The following is a 27,644-nucleotide window of genomic DNA, read 5'->3' as shown; positions in this document are numbered from 1 at the left end:
TCCAGGTTGGTTTTCCCTTGGGATGAAGGTGTGTGTCAGAATTCAGTGGAGGCTGTGGCCAAGCCCTCCAGTATAGGAGGGTTTTTTTTACTATTTAGTAAAATTCCTTCCAGCCATTTACCCAGCACTGCCAGGTCCACACCAAACCATGTCCCTGAGCACCACATCTCCAGCTTTTATGAGGAGCAGTGTTCAGCCTCTTGCAATTCTTATGGGATGAAATACTGTATTTCCAAAGTCACTGGATTCTGAATTTGCCTATTCCCTGGTCTAAGCCAGTGTCTCTCTGCCAAGGCAGGGTGTTCTAAGAAATTGTCCATAAAAGTGTTTCTGTGGTTGGAATCTGAAATTTCTGAAGGATTTGAGTAGGTCTGTGCTGCTGGCTTCATCTCTTAAGTAGACAGAAGTCCTAAGGTAGAGGATTTTTTTTAACCAGTTACCCCAAAATTAAGTATCCAAAGTCCTCAATGGGCATAAGGGAGATGAGATTTTTGCTCGGGTGAGTATCCACCCAACAGGAGCAGCTCCAGCAGAACAAAGCAATAATGAGCTTGGTAGTAATTGCATTTGCTGGGGCTGTGGGGGAAGAGAAAAATGAAGATTTGATCCAGAGTCTCCCACATAAGTGCCAAAAAAAGCCGTTCTAGCTCAGTTATGCACACAAGCCTGACAGGGATTTCAAAAACAACAACCCAAAGCAAATGCAGCTCTGAAGGTTGGGTGGCAGGTGTTCTGTAAGAAACCTCTTCTGCTTTGGCTCTTGGCCCCATGTGCCCACATAAGTTCAGGGATACTTTAGAGATGGCAAGTGCTGAGAAGAACAGAATTTTCAGAGTAAAAAAAAAAAACTGCAGGGTTTTTTTTTTTCTCTTTGTTTTCAGCACCAAGGGATGGATTTATAGGTGTCTAAAAATACGTAGCGATGTTGGTCTTGGAGCATTTCTTAACTCGTGCAAGTTGTTCTCCAAAACTTTCTCTGACTGAAGTGATAAGTTGAACAGTTACAGTAAATAGAGTAATATTTTGATTGGTACAAAACCTTTCGTTTCTTCTTGATGTCTAATTAGTGTAGCTCTGAATGTCAAATATTTATCCGCTCTACCCGGCGCGGTGCTCACTTCGGTGGGGCTCCATCTGGCTCTGCCTGCCTGGAAGCCTGTTCCTCCATGGAAGAGCTTTCCCAGACTCGGATCTGGTGCTGGATCCCACCTGTTCCCCCTCCAGGCCTCTTGGTCTGGAAGGGAGCTCTTCCCTCCAGCAAATTCAGGTGGAAGATAGTGCCAGGAAAACTAGACAGGCTGGTCCATGAGTGTGACTGTGCAGAGTGGGAAGTGTCACCCTAGTCCTGCCTAAAAGCTGTTGATGGGTGTGAGTGGGGCAAATATGTTAAATGAAGGCATAATTATGCACTTCAACTACCAGTGATGTAATTTCTTAGTACAGAATGTGGTGTAGAAGCCTTTTGTATCCATAGAATCCAAGATTGGTTTGGGTTGGAAGGTCCCTTAAAGCCCATCCAGTGCCACCCCCTGCCAAGGGCAAGGACACCTTCCACTAGCCCAGGCTACTCCAAGTCCTGTCCAACCTGGCCTTGGACACTTCCAGGGATCCAGGGGCAGCCACAACTTCTCTGGGCACCCTGTGCCAGGGCCTCCCCACCCTCACAGCAAAGAATTCCTTTCTAATATCAAATTATATGGGTTTCTCAGGGATTTTAGTAGCAACTGTACTACAGACTTGAACTGAAGCAGAGGGATCCTCTGGTTGTGACTTGTTCATACTGAGTGAGAATCCAACCTACAACCCTCCAGGGAGGAAATGGATGCTTATCTTTAGGCAAAGGGTCAGACTTTTTTCCCCTGCTTCTCCTATAGTGCAGAAATAAAAGCCTATATAAAACTTATATTTCCTTACATTGTAGAATGGTTGCTACATTTTGGTCTCCTCACTGAATTCTAATTTTATAAACCTATCTTCTCCATCCATCATGTTCTTTGTGTAACCCAAAACGTGTCTCTCTATGATTAAAGCATGTATTGAAGAAATTTCCCATTTTTTTCCCCTACTTTTCAAACTTCAGTTAGTGTGAGGTTCGGATGATCCAATGGTTGTACTGGAACTCCTTGGGAAAGGGCTGTGCTTCAGCCCTTCCTTTGGGATTTAGGTTGGTTGGTTGTCAGTTGAGAGCTGCACTGAGTTATCAGGGAAAGAAAGAGTTTCAGCTTTTATTGAAGTCAGAGTTGGTCAAACAAGGTTTAAGTAGTTCCAGTGGAGAGTTTGCAGCTGAGCAGTGAGCTGGTGAATGGACTCATGGAGTGGAGGGAACTGAAAAGGCAGTGGAAAAATTCTGTAGAGCACCTGACCAGGTTACTGCTTTGTCTTGTGGCACTTCGAGAATACCCAACTAAAAATAATCCAAGACAGCCTTTCTCTGTAAAATAAATCAACTTTAACAAGAATGAGTTTAATGTATTAAAATATCAGTATAACTGACTTTTTCCATCTGAATTTGTACTTTCAGGTATTGGAAATTTGACTGAAGTCTACCTATCATGCACTGGAGAAGGTAATGATTCTTTAATACTAATTTTGATGTGTTGGTGATGCTAATTTCTCTTTACTCTTGCCATCGTTGTGTTGAAATATCAGAATCTTCTTTGTATTGTTTTGCCTTAGACTGAGGAACTGCCCCAGAGTTTCTCAGTGCCCTGACAGTGGATTTTAATCACCCTTTTTAAAAGAATATATGTCTGTCTTTAAGTTCTTGGGGTGTATATGTTGCATTTATGCAATTTTACATGGAAGGGTTTATGGATAACACAGAACAACTTGTCTTCAGCTTGACTATTTTTAAAAATGAGCCACTGTTTAAAAGGATGCACATAGGCTAAAGAATAGATTTTTTTACAAAAGGATATTGATATCTTGTTATCAATAGTGTTTTGGTGGTTTGTTTTTTTTTCTGGTTAGGCTCTTATTTGTCTTGTGAGGAGATTTTCAAAACTGGTGTTTAATTAATCATTGAATGACTGACCCTCTAGTTGAATTAGCCAAACAAACCTGTGGTGTTTCTGAAACTCAAATTTTCTTAATGGCATCTCAGTTTGAATGTCAAAGGGAACCAGTATTGTTAGTGGAGAGGTGGGTTTTGTACAATAGAACCTGAAATTATCTTGAAGGGCTTTTTTTTCAACATGCTTTTAAGTATGAATTGTACGATGTTATTTTCAAAGGAGAACAAAATGTTTTCAGATCTTACAATTAAGTATTTGAAATATAAATGTCGTCTTCCTTCTTAGCTTTAGGTGTTATTTTTCTGTCTGTTCAGAGAAGGTTACAGGTGGCTTCTGATCAAAATACTTAATTTCTTAATCCAGAAATGTCTACTTAGTCCTGGGTAGGGTTCACAATGAAAACTGAAGCTATGGAGATGATGTAAATATTCTTTTGGAATGTGCAATGCTCTCTTAGTGTGAGGTTCTCCAAGACAGCATGATAAATTTTGTGATATATCACTTGCTAGTGGTCTGAAAGGAAAAGCTTATTTCTTAATATAAAAGATAACTTTGAATAATGGACTCCTCATCCCTTTGGACAGTACTCCTAAATTAGCCTGAGAGCCCTTTCTCAGGTGCAATCTCATTTTCAGGTTCCCCATGGTAAAAAGGAGATGCTGATCCCCATTTCGTTTGGAAAGTGGTTTCAATCTGCTGATGAAAAGTACTTGTGAAGAGTTAGGCAACCTTGATTAATTGAGCCTGAATAAGAAGTGCAGGATCAAATCTCAGGATATTATTTTTAGGCTGCAGCCTTGTGTTCTGCATTCCAAATCCTTCGATGCCAGTGTGATAGGAGGTGGGAAGGGCTGGAGCAGACACTCTTACTCCTGCTGGAATAATGGCTTGCAAATGCTGACACTGCTGCAGACAGGAGGGGGGAAATTTGCTTTTTGTTTACAGAGCAACACAACTATTTGGTAAACATTCCTCATTAGTGAGGATGTGACTGGAATTTTGGTGGAATGCCTGGATTCTGTGCTGGAGCAGGAGTGAAGTGGTGTTTAACAAAAGCCAAGCATGGGGAAGTGCTGGGGGAGTGAGAACCATGAAAAGTTCAGTGATGAGCTGTGGAATGTTTGGGGCTGGGACCAGGAGGCAGAACTGGGTTCCTGTGGTGTGTGGGGAGAGGAATAGGAATGTCACCCGAGCTGCTGAGATGTCCTGAGCTGGGAACTCATGAACTTTGTGAACTCATATGAACTTTGTGTATCTCAGTTCTGCTCTTTGACCAGCAGCAACCTCGAGGTCAGCGCTGTGCTTTCAAAGAACGAAGCACAGAGTGTTTTTTAGGAGAGAGTGGTCACACACGTTGCTGTGCTTGACAAAATTCCACTTATGGGGACTGCAAATTCAGCTTTTATACCCATTTCATCTCTTGGACAGGGCAGGACTTTCTAACCCACACTCCTCAGCAGCACATGGCCCTTGCTAAGCCCTAAGCAAGGCCCTGAGGAAGCCAAGTTTGGGATTTTGCTTCTGCTCTGGTGAATCAAAACTGGCTGTTGTTGGCCAAAGTGACTCAATTAAGTCGATTTGATAGGAAACATTTGTGCATTGTAATGGTATAATTATAAAATTCTACTTTATTACCTGTCAAACTAATTAAACCAGCAACAGGTTAACAGTCCTCTTAAAGCTGGTGGCATCTGTGCATTCTATTCAAAACCAGGCTTAGAGTGTCATTTTAATTAGAAATATTACCAGTAGACACTGTACAGCTGTGCTGGAGAAATGTCCTGATGCTGAATGTGCTGGGTAATAGCTGGAGGAAAAGAAATTACAGTGAATACAGTCTGGAAAAGCAGTCATTTAAGGCAGGGTTTGAAAGGATTGGGACCGTCTTCAAGGGCATCCAGAGTGAAATGGCAGCTTTCTCTCTCCTGAATTAGTAAAACTGCCATTTTGTGCTGGATTTTGTTGTCTTAGCAGGCTCTGCCCTCTTGGAAGTTGCACCTCAGAGATAGTTTGATGATTTTACAGGAGAGTGAAATGACAACTTTTTGATATATATATATAAGCTGGATTTTAATTAATCACTGCAGAGTTCACATTTTGCTTGATTTTGGGGGTAATATTTTGAGTCATATTTAGGATGGAGTCCTCATGGCTTGACTTTTCATCCTAAGAATGTGATGAATACAAAAGGCACCAGCCAGATACTTGGACAAAACTTAGAATAGAGTGATGTTAACTCATGGGTGCCTCGTTCCAGCAGCTTTGCAAAACTTTGAGGGTGGTTTTCTTTCAGAATATGTGTGAGGGTGTGTTGTCTGTGTTCCCTGAGTGGGTACCTGGGGCTGGAATAACGCCAAGGGATGTCTGGTGAGGCAGCAGCGCCGTTATTTCTCAAATGTGCCACAAGGAATATTTTGGCACGAAGCAAATCTGCCCTTCTGCACTCGTTTGATATTGTAAAAGAGATTATTGTGGCCTTACAAGAAGGTTAAGATGTCGTGAAGTTTAATACACTCTGAAAGTAGTCCTGTTAAAGCCACTGTTGCTCGTGATTGATGAGGCAGGTTATGATGGGAGCTCTAAATCTTGTGTTTGTGTGTGCAAATTGCCATTTCCCAGCCTTTTCAAGGTTGCTGAGTTTATCTCGTGGTGCAGCCCATACTTAAGGATTTCATGTTGCATTAGCCTTTGATTAAGGGGAAAAGAACTTTGATGATAAAATGCCCCTAACAGTGGTTCTGTGGACCAGCTTGGAATAACTTATCAGTCATTTTTCATGACTGAGAGCATGTTTGGGACGTGAGGGTCACCCTTTGAGGATTAATTTCTGAGATAAACAGCTAATGGCTGTTGGATGATTATGGTCAGAAGCAATTATTATGGCATTTTTCAACTGTTCATTCCTACAATACAAAGTCACCAGGCTAAGTTTTAAGCTGCTGTTTAAATAGCTGGGTCAAGATATGTCAGCCTGGATTCCAAGGTGTTATTGAATGATAGGAGTTGCTGACACTTCTTCACCACCTGCTCTGGCAGAGGTGGGTCCTGACAGTTGCTTTTGCCTATTTTACCTTATTTTTTCCTATTACCTGACCTTTCTACACTCTCTAAGTCAGCAGCTCAAATAACTAGTTGGCAGCTTTATGGAGTCCCCTGTAAATATCAAAGTAAATATGTATTTTGCAGATATAATAAAGAACATTTCACACTTGGCTTAAGTTTTCAGACAGGTGTCACTGCCTCCTTCTCTTCCCCTGGGCTTCAGGTTCCCTTTCTTCTGTCTCCTTTTAAAATTTCTGTCATCAGCTCAGCTGAAAGATCTAATGGAACAGGACATTGTGAGGACAACTCATGAGCTGCTGGAAGGTGGAGGTAAAAGTGGTAGAGCCTGAAAGCCAAAGAAATGTGTCTGTTTAATTCTATTTAATAAAAAAGAGAGAGCCCTAAACAACAGAGATATGGGGAGCTGCTGTCAGAAGCACTGGTTGAAAGGAGCGAGGAAGTGTCTGAGGGGAGGGATTAGTGCACTGAGAAATAAACTGCTGAATCACTGGGAGCAAGGAAGCAACACAGAGTGGAGAGGCTCTGCAAAAAAAATAAAAATAAAATGGCTGCTGTAATTCAATTAAAATCACAGTAGGATTTGCTGGTGGAGATGGAACATCCGTCATCCCGTATCTCGCGCTGGCTGGTGCCTCAAGGGCTGCTTAAGTGAGTGGAGAGCTCCTGAAAAATGCTGGAGTGACAGTTCTGCAGCGATGTGAGTCTCCTTTTCCTCACAGACAGATGTGTTTTCCCCAACACACCTATTGAGTTTGAACTGCTGCTCGGTCTTCAGGCATGTGACGCTTTTTTAGTTGATTATCTGAATAAAAAGTTGTGGTTTCTCCTGCAAACTGGAGGAGGGAAACCCTGTGGGAATGCTGCTCAGGCTGTGGAGCTGCAGGTGTTGGGGGCTGCAAATCAGTTGGGCTTTTGATATTTTTTTTTTTCTTAATTATTTAAAGATGTGCCCATGAGGGGCTGAGTGGTGAGGGAGCTTCAACAGCCTCCACTTGTGTCACCGGTGATGTCCAGGGTATAAATGAGAAAAGGCTTGAAACCACCAGCAAAGGAGCTCTGCTCTCAAGTGAAGGAGACAAAACCAGGTTGGATTTTAGTCAGATTAAACTGCAGATTAACTTAGCCTGGTGACTTTTTATTGTAGTAATGAACAGTTGAAAAATGCCATAACAATTGCTTCTGACCATAATCATCCAACAGCCGTTAGCTGTTTATCTCAGAAATTAATCCTCAAAGGGTGACCCTCATGTCCCAGACATGCTCTCAGTCATGAAAAATGACTGATAAGTTATTCCAAGCTGGTCCACAGAACTTTCACTTGGTTTTCAGTCAGCATTTCTTGCTGCAGGTGGGACAGGAGGTTTGGCCGTGGCTCTGCCCGTTCCTGGAATGGCTTCTTTGCTCTCAAATCTCGTGTTGATCACTTGAAATGCCTCCAATGTGCCCTCAGCGATTTTAAATAGCACCAATTAACATTTAGGGAATTAATTTCAGGCTCGTGGAATATCAAACATTTACTTTACAGATGTAAATGAGGTGTTCAGACCGTGCATCTCTCGTGCCCTTTAACCCAAATACTTGTAAGGCAAAAAGTGCTGAAGTCTGCAAACGTGAAGGTGTGTTTTGGTGCTGGAATTATGAAACGTGGCATTATTGCTGCCAGTTTGGACACTGCACCAGTGGAATTCAGTTCTTTGCTCAGATTCAAGGCTTGGAGCAACCTGGGCTAGTGGAAGGTGTCCCCACCCATGGCAGGGATGGAACAGGATGAGCTTTAAGGTCCCAAACCATTCTGGGATAATGAGAAAAGTGATATCTCTCTCAGTAAAAATTAGGAAATGAAAAGCTAAAGCCATGTCTGGATGAAACACCTGATCCTGTCAACCCTTCACTGTGGAACACTTGATGCTTTTTCTCCTCCTTGTTGAAAATTTGCTACCCAGAAACAACCAACTCAAAGAGAAGTTAAGGTTCTTCAGAAAATCTGTAATTAGTTAAGATGAACCTTTTCTTTGCAGATAAAAATATTAAGTCTGATCTTTACTGAGCTTGATTTTTGTCAGCCTTTTTACTGATAAAAAATGTTATAAATATGATTCTGCAAAAAGGTGTCACAGTGGGATTTAGTCAAAAGATGTTTTCCTTGCTCTGTCTTTCGTGCTGGGACAAGGGATGCAGAAATGCACCTTTTGGCAAATGAATCCATTGCTTCAAAGGATCCTTGTGCCAGTTGAAGGGATGAGAAATGTTTTCAATTTGGGGGTTCAATTTTTTCAAATCAAGGGTCAATTTTAAAGGTTTCCTTTCTTTGAATTTTGATTCTTAGTTTCTTTGAATCACAGTTGGCTTTATTGAGAAGGAAAATAAGTTGTGGGGTTTTTTTTTGTCTTGTTTAATTCATTCAAACTTGTTATTGTTCCTATTTATACCATTTTAAGAACATATTTATCACCTTACTTGGGAAATCTGTAGTTTCAATTTCTCCTAATATCACTCTTTTTAAGTGGTTAAACTTCATACACCGTGTTGCAAGTTCTGTTTTTGTAGAACAGTTGAGTTTGGAAGGGATCTGTGATCTGTAAGGTGATGTAGTGCAACTGCCCTGCTCAAGCTTTCTAGTAAAATGTTATTTTAGGACTTATTGAGTGGCAGTTGTCCTCAATACACCATGTGGCATAAAGAAGGAATTGGAATATGACTCATTTTTTGTCTCCTGTCTGTAATTCCTTCTGGTCTCTTCTCATCACTTCAGCTCCCTTGCCACTTGTAAATCTTTTAGGAGTTATCACTTCAGTCTCTCAGCCTCTATGTTCATTGCTCTTCACATGTAACAACTCCTGTCCATCATTATTCCTTTTACTATCAGGTCTGTATTTTCATTTGTGCCTCTGATTCGTGACCAGTTCTGAACATGCAGGATTTCAGAGCACTTGTCCCTTATTCTGTTCTATTTATTTCAGTAGCTTAACTGCCCAATATCAGAATTTCCTCAACATGGAGCCTTACAGGCAGTAAACTGCATTTCATGCACTGCTGAAGTTAATGGGAATTTGGATCAGCTTTGTGATGCCCTACTTCAAAGTAGTTCAAAGATCTCTTATTTCCTCATTTTCCTCTTAATCTTCGTTCCTCTCATTCCACAAGAATTATCACAATTCTACTGTATCACCTGCTTTGATACAGGAGATCTTATCCAGCACAGTCCTTGAAGTCTTTTTTTCTCTTCCACAGGAAGCAGACGGGGGAAAAAAAACCTCTTTTCATGCCAAGCAGATGTGTCCTGATTTTCTTTGTTTTTGCTTAGGTTTTGCTACAGTCTGTTATCCTAGAATTAAAACACCTCATCAGAGGCTGATGATTAGAGCTCCTTCTCTTCTCCCCCCCCCCCCCCATAAAATATCATTATAGCATTTCTTTCACTTTTTCTTGGTGACTTCTTTTGCAGCTCTTAAACTGCAGTAGGCTGTGCCACTTGAACTCAAGCTTCCACCATTGGCAATCTTTTATATCAGTAATTCTTTTTGATACAACTACAAGAATATATTGTTCCTAATTTATTTTTATGCATCAAGATTTTACACTTTCTGATCTTTTAGTGTTCAAGCATCCTAAATGGCTTGGGTCTTCTTGGGACCAGTGGCAGGACCTTGCTTTGTCAGTAAGATTAGGAAGATTGATCAATTAGGAGGAAATTCTTCCCTGGGAGGGTGGTGGAGCCCTGGCACAGGTTGCCCAGAGAAGCTGTGGCTGCCCCTGGATCCCTGCAAGTGCCCAAGGCCAGGTTGGACGGGGCTTGGAGCAACCTGGGCTAGTGGAAGGTGTCCCTGCCCATGGCAGGGGGTGGCACTGGGTGAGTTTTAAGGTCCCTTCCAACCCAAACCATTCCACACACATTGTACAGATGGTGTTGCCTGATTACATTTCATCTGCTGGTTTCCAATTAATTGCCTTGGTGTGAACCTTGTGTTTCTAAGCAAGAGGTAACTGGTCTTTCTCAGAGGACCTCTGGCCATATTTGTCTTTTCTCAGAGACATGAACCTCTGCTCTATCTCCTTGCTGCCAGGAGTCCCCAGCAGCTGGGGGTCAGTGCACAGCATTCCAGACACCTTCAGACAGATGTGCTGTTCTCTCTCAGCACAGAGTTGCTCAGATCTGGTTTTCAGACAGAGCTGTAGAGCTGGACAGAGTCTGGGCATTCCTGGGGGAGCTGCTCGTGTCTGTCCCTCAGTCCTAACGTGTGGCACGTGTGCTCAGTGATCCAGGGCTTTGCACAGGGAATCTCCCAAGGACCTGCTGTCAGCTCTGCTGGGTTTTCATTTCTTTGTCTTTAGTGCTTTCTGCAACTTGCTGCAATCACAAAACACGTTGTCTTTGCTGGTTATGCCAGTCTGGCTCTGGCAAGGGACCTGCAGCTGTAGGCTTGGGTTTGCTTTTTGTCATTTGAGAACTTTTTCCCCCCTTACACCCCGTGTTTACCATCTGCATCGCTGTGTTTACCATCTGCATTTTAGAGATACATTTCAAGTAGTTTTATAACCCTTTTTACTGTATCTTCAACTCTGTTAATTGCACTAAAGTTCACTTTCTGCAGTAACACGAAGTGCTTGGAGTCTTTTTTGTTTTGTCACAGCCTGTAGCAGAAAAAGTCCCCAGTTTCCAGATGACTTTGATTTCCCTTCCTAAGCCATTTTCGTGTAATTCCGCATTCCGATGCGCTCTCGGTGCTAAAGCTCTTTATGCTGTGGTGTATTTTTAACTAATGATGTGTCACTGTACCAGCTTGGATTTTCTTGTATCTATTCTGTAAACAACTAAAGTTCCTTTTAAGGGGGAGGAGGAGGAGAAGAAACGGTGCCAAAGAGCTACAAGCCGCGTTCGTCTTCACGCAAGCAAAAGAGATCAGACTGGCCTGGGCCCAAATTAATTAAATGTTCTATTTAGTGGAAGATGTCAGTTAGGAATAGATAACACTTCCCATCTGAAGCGCTTGACTGGTGGAGAATAACGTGTCTGTGGGAGCAAGCTTCTGAATGTTACCCAAATGTCAAAGCAGTAGGGAAAGTTTTGAGGCTGAGGCTTTGCAGAATGTTAGCTCCTGGCAGGTTCTTCAGCTCCAACTTTTCCATTAAGAGGGGCAGCGTCAGCAGGGTGCTCAGGGATCACAGGAGCCAGCAGGACCAAAGCATCCTGGCATCAAAGGGATGCTCAGAGCAGTTATTCCTGTTTGAGGATTGCAGTGCCAGGGCCAGGAGCAGTGGGAGAACATGTGGGTTTAGAGGGTAATAGTGGACAGAGTAGCTCTTTACATTTATATTTGATGAACTGGTAATTTGGACACACAATGAGGAAAGAAGAGTAAACTCTCTGGGATAAATTTGAGGAAGGATTTAGGAGAGGGATTTGGTCCAAGTAAAGCAATCTATTGACAAGTGTGTGTGGGGAAAGAGACTGGAAGGCTTTCCTGTGGGTAATTTTCTGTCATAATTGAATATAGCTGTAGTTTCTGAAAATTTCTATGTCTATAAAATCAGTTACCTGGAATATGTGTTCTTAAATTGAAGTGCTGTAATCTTACATACTGTAGAGCAGGTAACTAATAACCATTTACTGATGTAATACTGCCCTCTGCTTAAAGAATGCCAAACTTCATTGCAGACTTGTACACTTAAAACATACCTGAGCAAAGAGCATGGGAGGTTTTAATCCAGGAGTTGGGATCATTTTGGTCTGGAAGGCCAGAGCCCTGGTGGCTGTGGGATGTAAAATGTGAGCACTCATTCAATCAACTTTGTTGTGGGTGGGTTGTTTTACCCATCTGGTGTTGTGAGATTCTTCTTGTGGCTATAAAAATGGGATATATTTTGCTATTCTGCTCTAAAACGTTTATGTAATAATTTTAGCTTATTATAAGAGTCTTGAAGAGAGGGTCTTAGGTAAAAGAATGACGTTAATTGAGATATCCATGAAAATCAGGATGGCTCGTTGTGATTAATCTGCTTGAAATAAATGCCAGAAAGGTGAAAAATGGTCTGCTTGTCATCTGAAGTGACTTAATGCCTTCTTTCTGCCACTGTACATCAGGTGTGTTGTTTTTGCTGCAAGCATATTTCATGTGGGATGACAAATCTTAAATTACTACTTTTAGAGAGGATGTAGAGAAGCAGTTCCCCATTGCACTTAATCCTTTTCATTTAATCAGCTCGTGGTCCACTTCATACAAAAACTGTTTCACCCTGATCCTCTTGGTTATATACATTGCTCTTTACCCCATAAATATCTTAGTTGAGATTTAACTGGGCAAACTTGAGCCACTTGTAATACTTTGGCCCAGGATGTGATCAGCTTGATGTGGTACCTGGTGCCCTCTGTGATGCTCTTGGTCCTTGGGGCAGGCAGAATACCTGGGACACACCTGAAGGAGGTTAAAAATGCAGATAGAGGTGTTGATAGAGGATCACCAGAGCACATGGGTATCTGGCAGGGTTTCTGGTTCCCAACCTGAATAAGAAATATCAGAGGCACAAATGGGATCACCAGCTTTGGGGGTTTTTGGTGCCAGTTCAACATCTCACTTGTCTCTTGATGGAACCTTAGCATGTCCCAGCCTTAACCAAGGGATTAAGCCATCTGGGCTGGAAGAGATTAAAATATTAACAGAATAATCAAGGTAGACTGTCCCTGATATCTATCTGCTGCTCACCAAGGTGTCACCTCCTGCCTGCAGATGTGAAGGGGCTGCTCTGGGCAGGAGGAGGATGAGGGGAAGCTCACAGAGCCCCTGTCATGTGGGGGAGACTTAAATTAGATTTTGGGAAGAAATTGTTCCCTGTGAGGGTGGTGAGGCCCTGGCACAGGTTGCCCAGAGAAGCTGTGGCTGCCCCATCCCTGGGAGTGTCCAAGGCCAGGTTGGTTGGAGCAACCTGGGCTGGTGGAAGGTGTCCCTGCCCGTGGGAGGGTTTTGGGACTAGATGGTCTTTAAAGTCCCTTCCAACCCAAACCATTCCAGAATTCTGTGATGATTCTGTGTGCTCCTGTCCCATGAGGCCAGTGGGACCCCCCTGAGCTGCAGTGCACCTTGCAGACACACAGTGTATTCCATTGGTGTAAATCCAAGTCACTCTGGCTGCTCTGGAGTGACAACTTTCTCAGGAGGGGCAGGGACTGAGCTCTGCTCTGGGGGGACCAGGGACAGCACCCAGGGAAGGGCTGGAGCTGTGTCAGGGCAGGGTCAGGTTGGATCTCAGGGAAAGGTTCTTCCCCCAGAGGCTGGTTGGCACTGCCCAGGCTCCCCAGGGCAGTGGGCACAGCCCCAAGGCTGCCAGAGCTCCAGGAGAGTTTGGATGATCCTCTGGGGCACAGGGTGGGACTCTTGGAGATGGACCTGTGCAGAGCTGAGGGTTGGACTTGATGCACAAAGTGACAGAGTTAAAGCTCTGCCTTCTGTGTAAATATTAGATGTGATATGTTCTGCTTTATTAAGGAAATGTGTTTGGCATCTTGTTACAGGAGAACTAATTGGGTCCATAGTGAGTGCATGAATTAGGGCTGCCTTCTGCAGCACCACTAATTTATGCATATCAGGGTTTGAAAATGTTCTAGACATCTTCAGGAGAGTTGTGCAGTTTTGGGAAGGTAAAAAAATGGCAAAATAACTCAAGAATTTACATGTAGATGAATCTTCTTCCCAATGCCTAAACATGCAGTTGTACTATAAGTAAAATACTGAGAAATATGAGGTATATAAGGTAAAATTTTTAAAGCTCCCATTTATCAGACCTGACCAGATAATTCTCAATTTGTAATTATTGGGCTAATTTAGCGTGATTTCCTCATAACAGAATGTGTGAGGATTAATATCTTATATTTTCAGAATGAATTGGTGCACATTTGTCTCCATAAAGATCTGGAGGGGAAAGCACTGAGTTGTGGAGAAGTATGGGCAAGTGTGATGTCATATGCTTTGGAATACAGGAATGAGAACATGGAATTTAAGTGTTCCCTGTGTATGAGGAGGATTGTCTTAATGGAGTCTGGGGCCAAAGGGTATTTCCTTTCCTTATTTTCATTTAAATTATGTGAACCTTTGGATTTCTCTTTTAATTTTTCCCATCTTAAGAGGGGTCTGGTGTCTCTAAACTGGGCTGCAGTCCCTTCCTGCGAGCTACAGAGTGATTCTCAGATCCATGTTCTGGTTTACGTCCTTTAAGATATTGGATAAAATGCATAAAAGCAGCCAAACTGGAAATCCAAGCTTTCCAGTTCTCAGGAGAGTGGTCTGATGACCTCATTGTACCAGTATGTGATCCAGCCCAGTTAACTGCTAACTTCTCGAAGCCCCTCTGGGTCAGGAGGAAGGAATGAGATAATTTGATGTTGAACTTGGGAATGTGCTCACAGGGGTTGTGATGCCTTGGGAGCAGGAGGGCTTTTGGAGTCAGCAATGTGTTGGGTGATTTACCACCTTATGAAGTCCCCACAGAATCCTTTAGGTTGGAAAAGACCTTTTAGATCACAGTCCAGTGATTACCTGAGTGTGGCCAAGCCCAGCACTAACTTATGTCCCCATGGACATAAGGCCTTCATGGCTTTTAAGTGCCCTCAGGAATAGTGAGTCCACCACACCCCTGGGCAGCTGTGCCAGGGCTGGACAACCCTTTTTATGAAGGAATTTGTCCTAGTATCCAGTCTAAACCTCTCCTGGCACAGCTGGAGGCCGTTCCCTCTCCTCCTGTCCCTTGTTCCCTGGGAGCAGAGCCCGACCCCCCCCGGCTCCCCCCTCCTGTCAGGGGGTTGCAGAGCCAGAAGGTCCCCCCTGAGCCTCCTTTGCTCCAGGATGAGCCCCCCCAGCTCCCTCAGCCCCTCCTGCTGCTCCAGCCCCTTCCCAGCTCCTTTCCCTTCCCTGGGTGTGCTCAAGTCCTGGCTGGTGTGGTTCTCGTGGCATTGCCTTTAAAGGGAGAAAATAGCAGCCAATGTTCACTTAAAAGCACATTTATTGGGTAGAAATATTCTCAGAATGAGGAGCTCAGTCCAAGCAAGTTGCAGCGACTGCCAAGTTTTCAGTCTCGGTGGGATTTAATCAGGGATGCCCCAACTCTCCCACACAGAGATGTTTGAAGCACTTTTCCTACCCCGAAGCAACACTGGAGATGGATTTGGAGCTTCGACATCAAGTTTCAGTATTTACCTCCAAGGCAAGCTTTTCACTAGACCGAACTTTTAAGAGACTAAAGTGTGGAGTTAAATATTTCCAGCATCTGTGGAGCTCTCTCTCTTTCACAAAGATGATCTTTTAGGCTTACAAAAGGTGTTTTCAATACATAACAACAGCGTGTCTAGAATATACCCTTTAATTAAAACAAAAGAGCTTGAGAGGGATGAAAAGAGCACCCCTATAAAAGGAGTAAGTGCTCACAAGGCTTCCATTTAATCAATAGTCGTGGCGGCGGTGATCGCGAAAACTTCAGTGCCCCCGTTTTAATCAGGGATGTTTTTTCCCGGCACGGGGGCGGAAAAATATCCCGATTAATTAATTTCTATTCCTGGACCGAGCCAGCCTCCCAGCAGAGCTCACCTGAGCAGCTTGGGGACAGGGCAAAATACGCACTGAAAATCTAAGTGGTCCCCGAGTTGATGTCGTCAGAGCCGGAGCCGAACCTGCGGCCGGAGCTGATTAATGAGTCGCTTTAGTCCGAGAGAACAAGAGGCAAAACTCGAGTGCTGGGGGAACCTGCTGCTGCTTTTGATGGAGTGGGTTTATTGAACATTTTTTTTTTTTTGCCTGGCCAGGAGCTGTGTTATGACTTTTTATAGCAGGAGTTTTGATGTCGGGGCTATTTTAGAAGAAAGAGCTTTGCTGTTTGATTTGCATGTCGGGCTGGCTCCCGCAGTCTGTCCTTGCTCAGAGAGCAGGATCCTGGTTTGCTGTGCCTGGAGGGATGCAAAATATCCCAGATGGGATGGAAAGGTAACACCTTCCTTCTAGAAGGTATTGGTGTGCTAGTTGCATATAATTAGGAATGTTAACAAGGGCGTTATTGTGCTAATTATTATGCCTAATTATGGGAAAAAAAAAAAAATAGAAAATTTCACGGCCACTTTCTGCTAGACAGAACTTAGAAGCTTTCCAGAGACTAAGTACATTAATTAATCTACTGTGCTTGTTTAAATATAAGAATATACTAAAATATTTTCTGTTTCAGGGGAAAAAAAAAAGGAGAAATGAGAATAAATGACCTTTCTAGTGAAGCAACCCACTTAAATAAGTAAAAATAAATAACTAAATATAATCATAGAAATGTTGTTTTCAGTGATCCAATTGATGAAACAGCCCAGCAAGGAGCTGTAAGAGTTATGATCCAATGGGAATGACACGAGAACTTCCAGTGTGAACTCTGGTTATTACAAACTGTAACTCAATTTCCTTTTATTGCTGCTCTGTCACAGAAGTTCACAACTTGATCATCCTGTGAATCAAGTCAGGTTTGAAGAGGACAAGAGCTCCTTAAATTCTTTTTCTCCCAGTTTATTTGCACGAGAGGGTAAGAATTCCAGCCCACCTGTACTATTTCAAGGAGTTAGAGCAGTTGGATAATTTCTTTGATGGGAACTTTGAGTGGTATCACTTAAGCCAGAACAATTTGTACTTTGAGAAGTAATGTTGAGCAGCTCAGGGAGCTACTTTGGGTATAACTTTACCCATTTATACCTCTTTCAGCCCTGTCAAAATTGCTTGTTTTTAAGAGATCAGTGCTGTATATTGCAGGGAAATCATGGAGTCAAGATGATCTTGTGCTCACCCATCTCTGAAGCTGAGCACTCCAATCAGTTGACTCAAATATTCATTACAGGAGCAAACCCCTGCTGATTGTAATGAGAATTTTGTCTGCATAAAGCTTTTGTGACTGAATCTGGAGTGGTGCTTTAGACTTCTTAAGAGACTTTCAGAATCTTGGCTCTAAGATAATCTTTCCTAAAAATAATATAAATTGCTCTTAACACCTCATTCAGAAATGGTGGGATTTTTCCAGCGGGTCAAATGGACTTTGGACCAAGATGTGAAACTTCTGTTTTCTATGTTTGTTTTAGGATAAATATATTTTTGTGTGCATGGAGCTGGACTGCAAGTCAGATGAACAAATGGTCTTTGAATCACACTGGGCTAATTAGGAGAGCCACGTTGTGGTGGAGTTAATTAGATAATGCAAAAAAACTCACCCCTTTTCTTGAAAAGCATTCAAAAAAAGTAGAGTTTGCAAAATACTTATTCAGTCTGGAGGCAAAATGTTACACAGGGAAAAGGAGACTGAATGAACACTTTATTGTTTGACTCTCTTAGAAATGCTGTCACTTAAAAGGCCCAGAAGCTGCCAAAGGAAAGTTTGTGGAATCTCCAGTCTCATTTTTTGTATCAAAAAGGCTTTGAACAAACCTTAACTTTTTTTGACAGAGCTGTAAAATTTTTTGGGAGTTCTCTTGGAGTGACTCTCCTCATCCCTGCTGTCATTTAAAGCAACGTGTTCCTCAGGGAATGGTGAGCACCCAGGGAGAAGAGACAAAATGCTAATGATACAGTGATAATTAAAGCTAATTAGAGACTGGGAATGCAGATGGAGGGAACAAGGGAAGCTAAAAATCTGGGGGTTGTGTAGAGCTCATAATCCCAACAAAGCTAAAGGTCTGGTAGGGGCAGGAGAGGGGCTCACACACACACATCTCCGTGGCACTGAGGGGGAATCTTCCTAAAAATAATAATAATAATAATAATAAAAACGTTTCTGCTGTTTGGGATAGGGAATCTTCCTAAAAATAATAATAATAATAATAAAAACGTTTCTGCTGTTTGGGATAAGAAGGGGTGGGAATGGTGGGCATTGTCCATAGCAGCAATCTCTCCCTTTCCCAAGCTGAGGGAAACTTGGCACTGCCACGATGTGCTGTACCTTGCAAGGTTTCTAAATGAAGTGGAGCTTTTCACAGCCCTGAGCAGATGTTTGGGTAATAATAAAGGAGATTTTCCAAAACACTTTTACCATCAAATTGAATAGGAGCAGCAACTCCTTATCAAGGATAAGATTTAATGGAATTAATTAAGATTAAATGGGATAGAAAATCACAAAGTACCTTTTCTTAACCTGCTGAAACTCCAGTAAGACAGGAAACTTCTGGGTTTTAAGCTGTAAGGTGCTGCTTATCCCAGGGAATGGACCATCAGATTGGAATTTTCTGGATTTAAGGTTTGCATGGGTATAGAAGCATTGAGAAGATGATATGTGCCTGCAGAAATCCAGGGCTGAGGACTCGATGTCTTATTTGCACTGTTTGGGGAAATCTTCATCCAGTCATTCCTTAAAATTGCTTGGAATTGGTGAAAATGAGACAGTTTGGGAGTGTTCCCAACCCCAGTAAAGTCAATGCAAGGCAATAGGATTGGTACCATATGACTTGGTTTAGATCCTTAATAGGATGACAAATTATGAAGTGTTATTGATAATGTCAGAACACTAAAGGTGTAAATTATGAAAGACCTAAGTATATTTTTGCATAATTTTTACCATTGGGAGCATAACACAATTTTAAGTATTAATTCCATCTGTTTTCTAAGTCCTTTATATAATTTTTTTTTATCACTTAAGTCCTCACACATTTGTCATTTTAAAAAATATTCAACAGTCACTTTAATACTTTGTTTAATGGAAAAACCCAAAGTCTAATATTTTTCAATATTTATTCTCTGGAGATCCACTGAATTAAATAAATGTAATTGTGTATTGATCAAACAGTATTAAATCCCCTGGTTTCTTAAATATTGGAAATTCCTTACTGCAACTTTTTTCATCATTAGAAAAAGATCTTATATATGAGGTGGATTTTTATCTATGGGGAAATGGTGCTGGGCTCCCCAGGACTGGGAATATTCCCCCTTGACTGATAATTTTGGACTTTGTTCATGGACTAAAGTCTTGCTGAAACAAGCAAAATTTCCAGCTGGCCTCATTTTACTGTTTGCTTTGGTTTTAAAGTTAAAATTGGACATTTTTTTAGCCATTTTGAGTTTTACTTTGGCTTTGGAAAGCTCAGTGACTGCTCAAACTTTGTAGCATTAAGGGCCTGAAATGTTTCTTTACTGATGTCTTTTAACACTAATGCCTGGAAGTGTCTGTAATTCCCTGATAAGTTTCAAGGGAAATGCAAGGTATTAAAAATTATATATATATATATATAAAAAAAGGGGAAATTAGTGTCTTTTACTTGTCTAACTCAGAAGTGTCATTAAAAATGGCAGCTTCTGGAATGAGAAGGATATTGCCAAGAACTGTTACAACTTACTGTATTTGGGAGGGTTCAGACGAGCTGTAGGGAAGAGCTTTCTGGGAAATGGGATGCTTTTTCCATTCTATTAAATACCTTTTAAAAAGGACGAGCGAGTTTGAAACGTTTGTCCTCTCGGTGCTTAAAAGGCTCAGTGCTCTGCCGTAAGTTCTGGTTTGTGTTTATTTGTATATATGTATCCCTGGTCTTTGTGCTTTCCCTGAAATTCCATCTCTCTGTGTCCATAAATCACGGCCCAGTTGTGCTTTAATGAACAAGAAACTTCATGAGTTAGAAAAATCCTCTTTTTAGTCAATTATCGTAGCAACTGCCTTATTTATTTTTTTTGTTTTGTTTTGTTTTCTGCTAGTTACAGAAATGCGTTTTAAATGGCTGGAAAATAAAATATTAATCTCCTTTTCTTTTCAACCTGTAGCCCTCGAGTCTGGTGCATCCAAACATTCATTAAAACTAATTTGGATATAAATGGGATTGTACCAGAATTCAGCTCAGAGCACTAATTACATGTAAAAGCTTTGGTTACACTAAATGGTCGAGCACTTGTTAAAAACAGGCCATTGCCAATCACCGTCATTAGCAGGGAGATTATTAAAGCACATTAAAGTTTATTTCGAGGAAGTTCTGACTCGAGGTAAGGCAGATCTGGAAACAAATGAAAAGGCTCAGCTTGAATTATTCAGAGTGAAGAGCAGGGGGGCAAAAAAAGCCTGATGTTTGACAAGAACTTTTTCAGGAGGGTTTGTCTGAGTTTAAAATGGGACAGAGAGGACAAAATTAAATTTTGGCACGAGTACAGGATGAGTATGGGTTTGTAGTTTTGTCTCTCTATTTATATATGTATTTTTATATGTTTTTTCTATAGAATTTTGTCTGAATAGCACAAAATGTTTGTAATCCAGCATGTTTCTCTTCATTAAGAGGCAAGGAAAAGCAATAATCCAGGTTTTTGTGTGTGTATTTACACACAGACTAAACACTGAACCATCCAAAGTAGTTTATTGATGCAGCTGCAAAAAAACAATAAATATTTGGAGTTTTGTGCCTATTTAGGAAAAAACTGAGCCACTCACTGTAGATACTTCCTAGTAATGTGGAAATAAAGATTGGCACTCCCATCAGTGCTCCCAACTTTGTTCCAGCACTCTTCTAGATGTATTTTTCTTATTTAAAGTTACTTTGTTAAATTCAAAACAAAGCCTCTTTCCCCTCTTTCTTGCCACTCCAGACCAGGCAAATCTTCCTCCTGTATTTATGGGCTTGCTTTTGGCCAGTAAAAGAGTTACATTCCCAAAAGAATTCGCTATAAATGGTATTTTGAGGAGCCTTCACTCTTTTATCTTGGTGACTGGAAGTTCACAGTTGAGATAATGTGGATCCTGTGAAAACAGTGGATGGATTTTCACAGTAAAATCTGTGTAAATAAGCACTAATTACCCCTCTGACAGGCAGCAAGCCCCAAATCTGTATCCATTTAGGATGCCAGGCTTTCTCTAAGCAGTTTTTCTGAATAATCCATTTTAGGCATTTATTAACCTATAAATACATTTTTATAAATCTCGATGACATTTGGGTATTTTATTAACCACAATAAATGCCAGTGAAAATTGAATTAAGAAAGCTTGTAATGTGCTTTACTACCAGGTTTAGAATTTTGCTGAGCTGTAAATGGTCCTGCTTTATATCAAGAATAAATCTGTTTCAAGACTGCAGGAATAATTCTTTTCCTTTGTTGCCAGAGGCCCTGACCTTTATGTTGATGGTTTTTAAGAGCTTCACCTATGCATTATTCTCTTTGTTTCTGTAATAATTCGATTATCTGCCCTGAGCAGTTGTCACAGTCCCAGCAAGAGAAGGGAAGGGCTTTAGGGGATGGTACAAAATTAGGGGCAAGATGGAGAGTTTGGGGGATGCTGGGCAAAGTTGTGACCACCCTGATTCCACAAACCCCTTGCAAAACGTGCACAAACTTTTCCTTTTCTTCTTCCAGTCCTTACAACAAAACAGGTACTAATTTTCCCCAATTCCAAAAGTTGAGTTTATTCCAGATGAGAGTTTTCCCTTTCATTTACAGAATTAAGTTTACAGCTTGGACAATTTGCAGTGGATACACCAAAGCAAACATTTTTAGGGGAAGTTGTTTTTATTTCCTTTTTTGTTGCTGAAGATGCTGCTATAAAACTTCATCCTTTCCTATTTATCATCCTTTTTTACATCTCCTGTCCAACACTGAGCTTGTAGTGTTTGTTTACATGACCTACGTGCTTTTTGACTCTTGTGATGATGTTCCCTTCCTTAAGTAAGTGTATTTTCTTCCCCCAATATTTGCATATGAGGAAGGAAAAGCTGGACTTAACACAGTGTGGCTTTTCTTGTGAACCCAATTAATTTTTTTTCAGTTAATGAAGTACAATAACCTCATTATTTCAGAAAGCCACTTCACTTTTATGGTACCTAATCCAGTGCCTGAGTCGAAGTTAAAACGGAGGGAGCATCTTGATGGGTAAAGACACTGATTTAATTAATCCTGGCTTAATATCTTAGTTCCATGATCATTCTTTGGCAGAACAGGTATCTCTGCAGTGAATGGGGCACAATGAGAAGCAACATCTCCGTTGCTATAAACCAGAACAACTCCATTGATCTAAAAGTATTCATAAATATAAACTGCAGGCAATTAGGCAGGGAGGAGGATGCCAGAGTCAAGGTCTCAGAACAAAAATATCTCTCTTCATTTATTTCTTTTTTTTCTCTACCTCTGAAGCACAGAAAGGCCACACCATTTGTTTGTATTGACTTAAAGGTCTCGTCTGAGGAGCCACTGAGCACCTCATTCATTTAGAAATCCTTCCTCATCTGTTCCGTGCTGTGCCCTCAGATGGGAAGGAAAGGATGCACTTAACAGCAAGACCATGAGCATCCTGGAAGGGGAAGGCTTTTGAGGCCCTGCCAGGATGTTTTGTTGTTGTTTGGGAACAGTGGATGTAGTTTAATTTGCATTAAATAGTTTCTCTGCTGTTCGTTGGGAGAGGGGACAGAGGATGGAAATAACTTCTTGTTGCTTCAGATTTCAGCAGAATTTAACTCTTGCACGGGTGGCCCTGGGAGTTGGGGAAATAAGAGATAAAACCAGGCTTGTTGGATGGTTTGACCCAAAAAATATGTCCTATGACATTCTGCTTTGTCCATCACAGAGAGGGTTTGTGTTTGGACATCAGCTTTGAGTAGAGACCTCATTTAGAACGTCCAGAGCTCTCTCAATACTGCTACCTTTCTCTCAGGAATATTCCCCACTTATTTAGGACATTTGCATGGAAAAATAGAAAATAGGAAGTCTCTCTGCAGCCCATTTTGTGTAAGTGTGGCAGCTACAGGTCAGTTTTAGTTCTGTTTCCCTTGGATTCTCATCCTAAAGATAAAAACCCTAAGGAGTGACAGCAAACAGCTCGGGTGTGTTTTCTGTATGTTTGGTTTCTGAGACATTTCTGGGTGAAGAGGAGGTTGGCTGGAGACAGACACATCTGTCAGCTCGGTTCCTGGTGAGCACACATGAACTTCTTCCCCTAAAATATGTCTTATTTTATGTTTCTTCTCAGAAGTGTTGTAGGTGTGATGAGCTTATTTTTGGTTTGAGCACTTGTGCTTGGTTCAGTGAAGAAATAACCTTCATTTCTGGCATAACATGAAGCCTCCATCATTCAGGATTGCTGTGAGTGATGCCCTCAGTGATTTAAAATGCTTTTATGTGGACATTTATCTTGAAGACAGAGCAGGCATTGACCACTTGCACAGTGCATTGCCCCAGAAACCAAACAGCACCTGAATTTTCTTGTCATACTCTCATTTTTATTGTTTTATTTGTTAGAGTAATGACCAGCAAGACCTACCTCACATTTTCTATCCCTTTTGTCTTTCTCCTGACACTGGTGTTGGTGATGCTCACATTTACATGTTCCAGGACTTATTCAAAGGAAAAATAGAGCAGAGACAGTGTGAGTGAAGTTTGCTTTATATATCATTGTGCTCTGGAGTTTTTTAAATACCCTTTTTCACCCTGAACCAAATACCCTTTGCAGGAGAAAAGCCACCACCTAACTTGGGTTGAACCATGCAGGAGGGAAATCCTGGAAATGCTGCTGCAGGCCAGTGTCCAACTCCTTGGGATTTTCAGTAGTAGTTGTAAGGGGCTTAAGGAAAAAAAATAAATCTCAAATTCAACATCAAAACAACTGAGGTGGAAGTAGTTTGAGTGTGATAATCTATGATGGTATTTTATGACTGGGTCACTGTTTTCTGTCATTGATCACTGTTATCCTAAATAATTTTCCTTCTGTAAAATGTGCTGCTTATCTGGACTTCCTGCCACTGGAATTCAGACTCCAGGGAGGAATGGAGTAGCATCCTCACCTCTCTCTGAGGGCAGAGATCATTGTACCTGTGCACAGGTGTCCACAGTTACATTATCTTTCTGTGCAGACCAGCTGAGTTCACAAAATACTTCAGCTTCCAGCAGATACTTGGAGTACTTAAAAATTATTTGGGCTGATCTAAAACACTTTGGCTAAGAAATAATTGCTTTCCTGGTATTTTTTTGTAATGCTCATCAGGCTCTTATTCCCTCTTCTTTCTTACTCCCCCAGTCTGTAATTATGTTTTGAAACAGAAAATTTGTACCAAGATGAGTACAAGTGTACAGCTGTTCCTTTAGTCCCTAAATCTATAGAAGAAGTTTGTGGAGCCTCTTGAGCAGAGCTGTTGGTGTGAGTGCTGGGCCCAGTGCAAACTGGGGGAGCTTCCATCTGAGTTGTTTGTTTGAAGCATCAGAGCTGAAAGCAGCAGGAAATGGTGACAGATTCCAGCATCCACTGAAGGTTTTCAGAAGTTATTGGGTGGGGCCCAGGAGATCTGGATGTGTTACAGCTGATTTCACTGGCTTTGGTACACCTGCAGGGCACTTTGTGTTCCTCTCTGTAAATCACTTTGTGGATAACAGGTTGCCCAGGGAAGCTGTGGCTGCCCTTGGATCCCTGGAAGTGTCCAAGGCCAGGCTGGACAGGGCTTGGAGCAACCTGGGCTGGTGGAAGGTGTCCCTGCCCATGGCAGGGGGTGGCACTGGATGGGCTTTAAGGTCCTTCTAACCCAACCATCCTGTGATTCTGTGATAAACCACCCTGCTGGGCAGTGCCCCCGGTGTGGGGCATGACCTGGCATTTGTTTCATAAAAAATCTCATGGAACACCTTTATCTTTTCATCTCTTTTCTACCCAGTAAGGCTGAGAACACCTCTGGCTCCTGCAGCGCTGGTGGCTCGTTCTGCTGAGCCCGTGCGACCGCTGAGAAGAGTTTAAAGTGTTTGAGACATCAATTTGTCCTTTTAATGAAGGCAGAGCAAGACAAATAAGGCATGTATGCAGATGTCAGGGGCTCTTAGGCATGTGCATGTCAGCGTTGATAAAGTACTGAACTTCCAGAGCTGGGACTCGATTAGCACTCGTCTCGTCAGCAGGGTGAGGGGGGGCTCGTTTAACACAACATCATCAATTCCTGTTAGGACCAGAGATTTTTTTTTTTTTTTTTTTTGTCCTCCTTGAAGCAGGTTGGATTCAGGAATTCATCAAAATAAAAGTGCCCCTAGCAAAACCAAAAAAAAAAAATAAATTCAATACGTGCGTTTCTTCTGTCTGTGGCACTTGCACTCGGCAGCCTCTTTGGATGAGAGGGAGGAGGGTTGTGTGAGCTGCAGCAAAGCTTTGTGCTGATGCAGGGGCTGAGGGAAGGATTGCTGGCTTTTTTTGCTGGTTTTTATGAGCATTATAATGAAATGGACTCTTGTTGCATTTGATCACAAAAGAGCTTCGTAACGTGATACTCAGGAACATCATTTTCTCCTCTCGGGCAGCCACAGTTCACAGTTGCTTTGGCAGTTACATTCTATTTAATCTGTCAATTTTTCTCACATGGTGTAGCTGCTGTGAAAGGAATTGGAGCTGTTCTGCTCCGTGCTTTGATCCAGCCTGGGAAGCGCAAGGTGGGAGACAGCAAACCAAACACAGCATGGCAGTAATTCCTTCCAAATCGCTCATGTTCCAGCACTGTGATTTCTGGTCCTAGGGAGCTGTCAGCATTCCTCATGGAACAAGATGGCATTGTTTATACCCTTCACTTTTGGTTTAGTGGTGCCTGTTGAATACACTCTTCAGGGCTGGGAAGCTTTCACCCATTTCTCATTTCTAATGACTCTCTGCTCTCTACCTGATTTTTGAGCAAGCTGGTCTGGTGGAAGGTGTCCCTGCCCATGGAATGAGCTGGGCTTTAAGGTCCTTTCCAACCCAAACCATTCTGTGGTTCTGTGATTTGTCTGTGATAACAAGTTAAACTCTGTGTGAATGCTGCATGTACAGCTTCAACTGCCTTAATTGATCTTGGAAATGTCTTGATGTTCAGATCAAGCCCTTACAGTATTTATGAGTAACAGCAAATTCTCTGTGGCAAGAAACTGCCTCATTCCATGATCCTGAAGGGATTTCATAGCACAGATCAGAGTTTCTCTTAACATAATATTTATTTCTTGATCCCTTTCTCCAAAAAACTCAGTGAACCCAAAATGATTCTTCTGTAGAAGTGAGGAGTGACTTCAGCACAGAAGTGTGATGGCCCCTTGTGGCCATGTGATTTAGAAGAGAAATATGCCTTTCAGATGATATTTTGGAACACTTGAGTATGTTTTTAAGGAAATTGAATGATAGAAAAGTAGAGGAATTGATATATATATATATAATATATATATAATGCTTTACATTGTAGGAAACTCTTGGTTACATTTTAGAATAACAAATAAATATCCTGTATCTTAACCACTATTCAAATCCAAATGAAAGGGACTTTTGTAATAACTCAGTAAAAACAAGGCAACTTGAAGGAGTCAGCAGGAAAGAGTAACTCCTGTGCATTTATTCACTGTTCATGTCACAGGACTGGTGCCAAATTCAGCATTTCTGCTGGAACCTGATGCAATTTCCCTGGAGTTAATGGAATTACCCCAGGTCTGAGTCCCACTTCTGGTCTGTCTCTGTGACCTTTTGCTTGTCTTTGCTCTGAAAGTTCCCTGCTGTGGTTTTCAGGTGACTCTTCACGTGTCAGTAAACTGGGGTGTATTGAGGGGTTTTGGGTCTTGCTGCTGCCCTTCACAAAGTACCTTTATTGATGTTCCTAACTTGAATGGCACAATAATTTTAAGCAAATTCTATTTTTAATTTACAGTATCTGCTATGCCATACTCCTCCTCTAGCACCTACTGTCACAAATAGCACCAAAGCAATTATCAGTAGGAATTCAGCTCTGCTCATACCACGGTGTTTTCAAATTATCAGTGCTGCTGCTCAGAACAAATGCAGAAATTGGTGGTTAATTGGCCCTTTCTGTAGGATGTTCTGAGCGTATTTTTATTAAGAAAGCACTAAACATTCCCAGTGACTAGATAAGAACATTATCTACCTCCTTGTTCTGCATGAATTGGAGGGTTTTCCCCCACTTAAAGTATTACGTGGACACAAAGAAGTGTCAAAATAACTTTGAAAGATTTACAAAGCCATAAAAATTAGAGATTTTGCCTCTGATTGAGTTGCAGCATATTTTTGCCATATGAAACAGCCTTTAATCACATATTTTCTACGGACCTGTCACTTTGGATGTTTCTCCTGTGCAGGTTCTGGTTGTCTTCAGGTTCTTGTGAGGGTCACCCAGAGCTGGGTTTGGAGTCTGGGAGCCCTTTTATCGCTTTATTTTGCTGTTGCATTTCGACACCTTTTCTTTGGACGTGTTTTAGAGTGGGGAGAGAGGGAAGAAGTGCAGTGAGAGGAGCGGGAAGGGCGAGGCTGGAGGCTGGGCAGCATGTCAGGTCAGGGAGCTCAGCACGGTTCACCTCCCGTCACTGCAGTGCTGGTCAGGAGCTGTGACACCGAGCTGTGAGCCCGGGCTGAGGGCCAGGGATGCTGTCACTGGGCAGGGCAGCTCTGCCAGGAGCTTCAGTGCTTGTCAGAAAAAACACTGGTGCACAGGGGAAATCAGTCTTTCCGTTCTCATTTTGCGAGCGCGCGTCAAACCCTGATTATTCCTGTTTGGGGTCTGGAGCGAAAGGAACCCCAGGAGCGTTTGCTCGGCCCCAGATCGGGGTAGGAAGGGGAAGAAGGAGCACAGAAGCAAATAAAGTCTGTCTGAATCAGGCTGCTTGTGATGTCTCA

The 27,644-nt window shown here is 42.0% G+C and overlaps 1 protein-coding gene across 1 annotated transcript in view; it reads left to right on the top strand.

Annotated features, from left to right (window-relative positions):
• Window positions 1-27,644, top strand: part of LOC127471583 (contactin-4) — a 283,238-nt gene that overhangs the window by 35,567 nt on the left and 220,027 nt on the right. Inside the window, exon 2 of the mRNA XM_051788645.1 lies at window positions 2,522-2,566. The gene's annotated coding sequence lies outside the window, so the exon portion shown is untranslated. The remainder of the gene's footprint in view (window positions 1-2,521; window positions 2,567-27,644) is intronic.

The sequence above is a fragment of the Manacus candei genome, unplaced genomic scaffold (assembly GCF_025592945.1).
Source record: "Manacus candei isolate 608988 ecotype Guabito, Panama unplaced genomic scaffold, ASM2559294v1 h1tg000025l, whole genome shotgun sequence".
Lineage (NCBI taxonomy): Eukaryota > Metazoa > Chordata > Aves > Passeriformes > Pipridae > Manacus > Manacus candei.
Note: the sequence above shows the minus strand (reverse complement) of the source record. Positions and strands in the feature narration are given on the sequence as shown.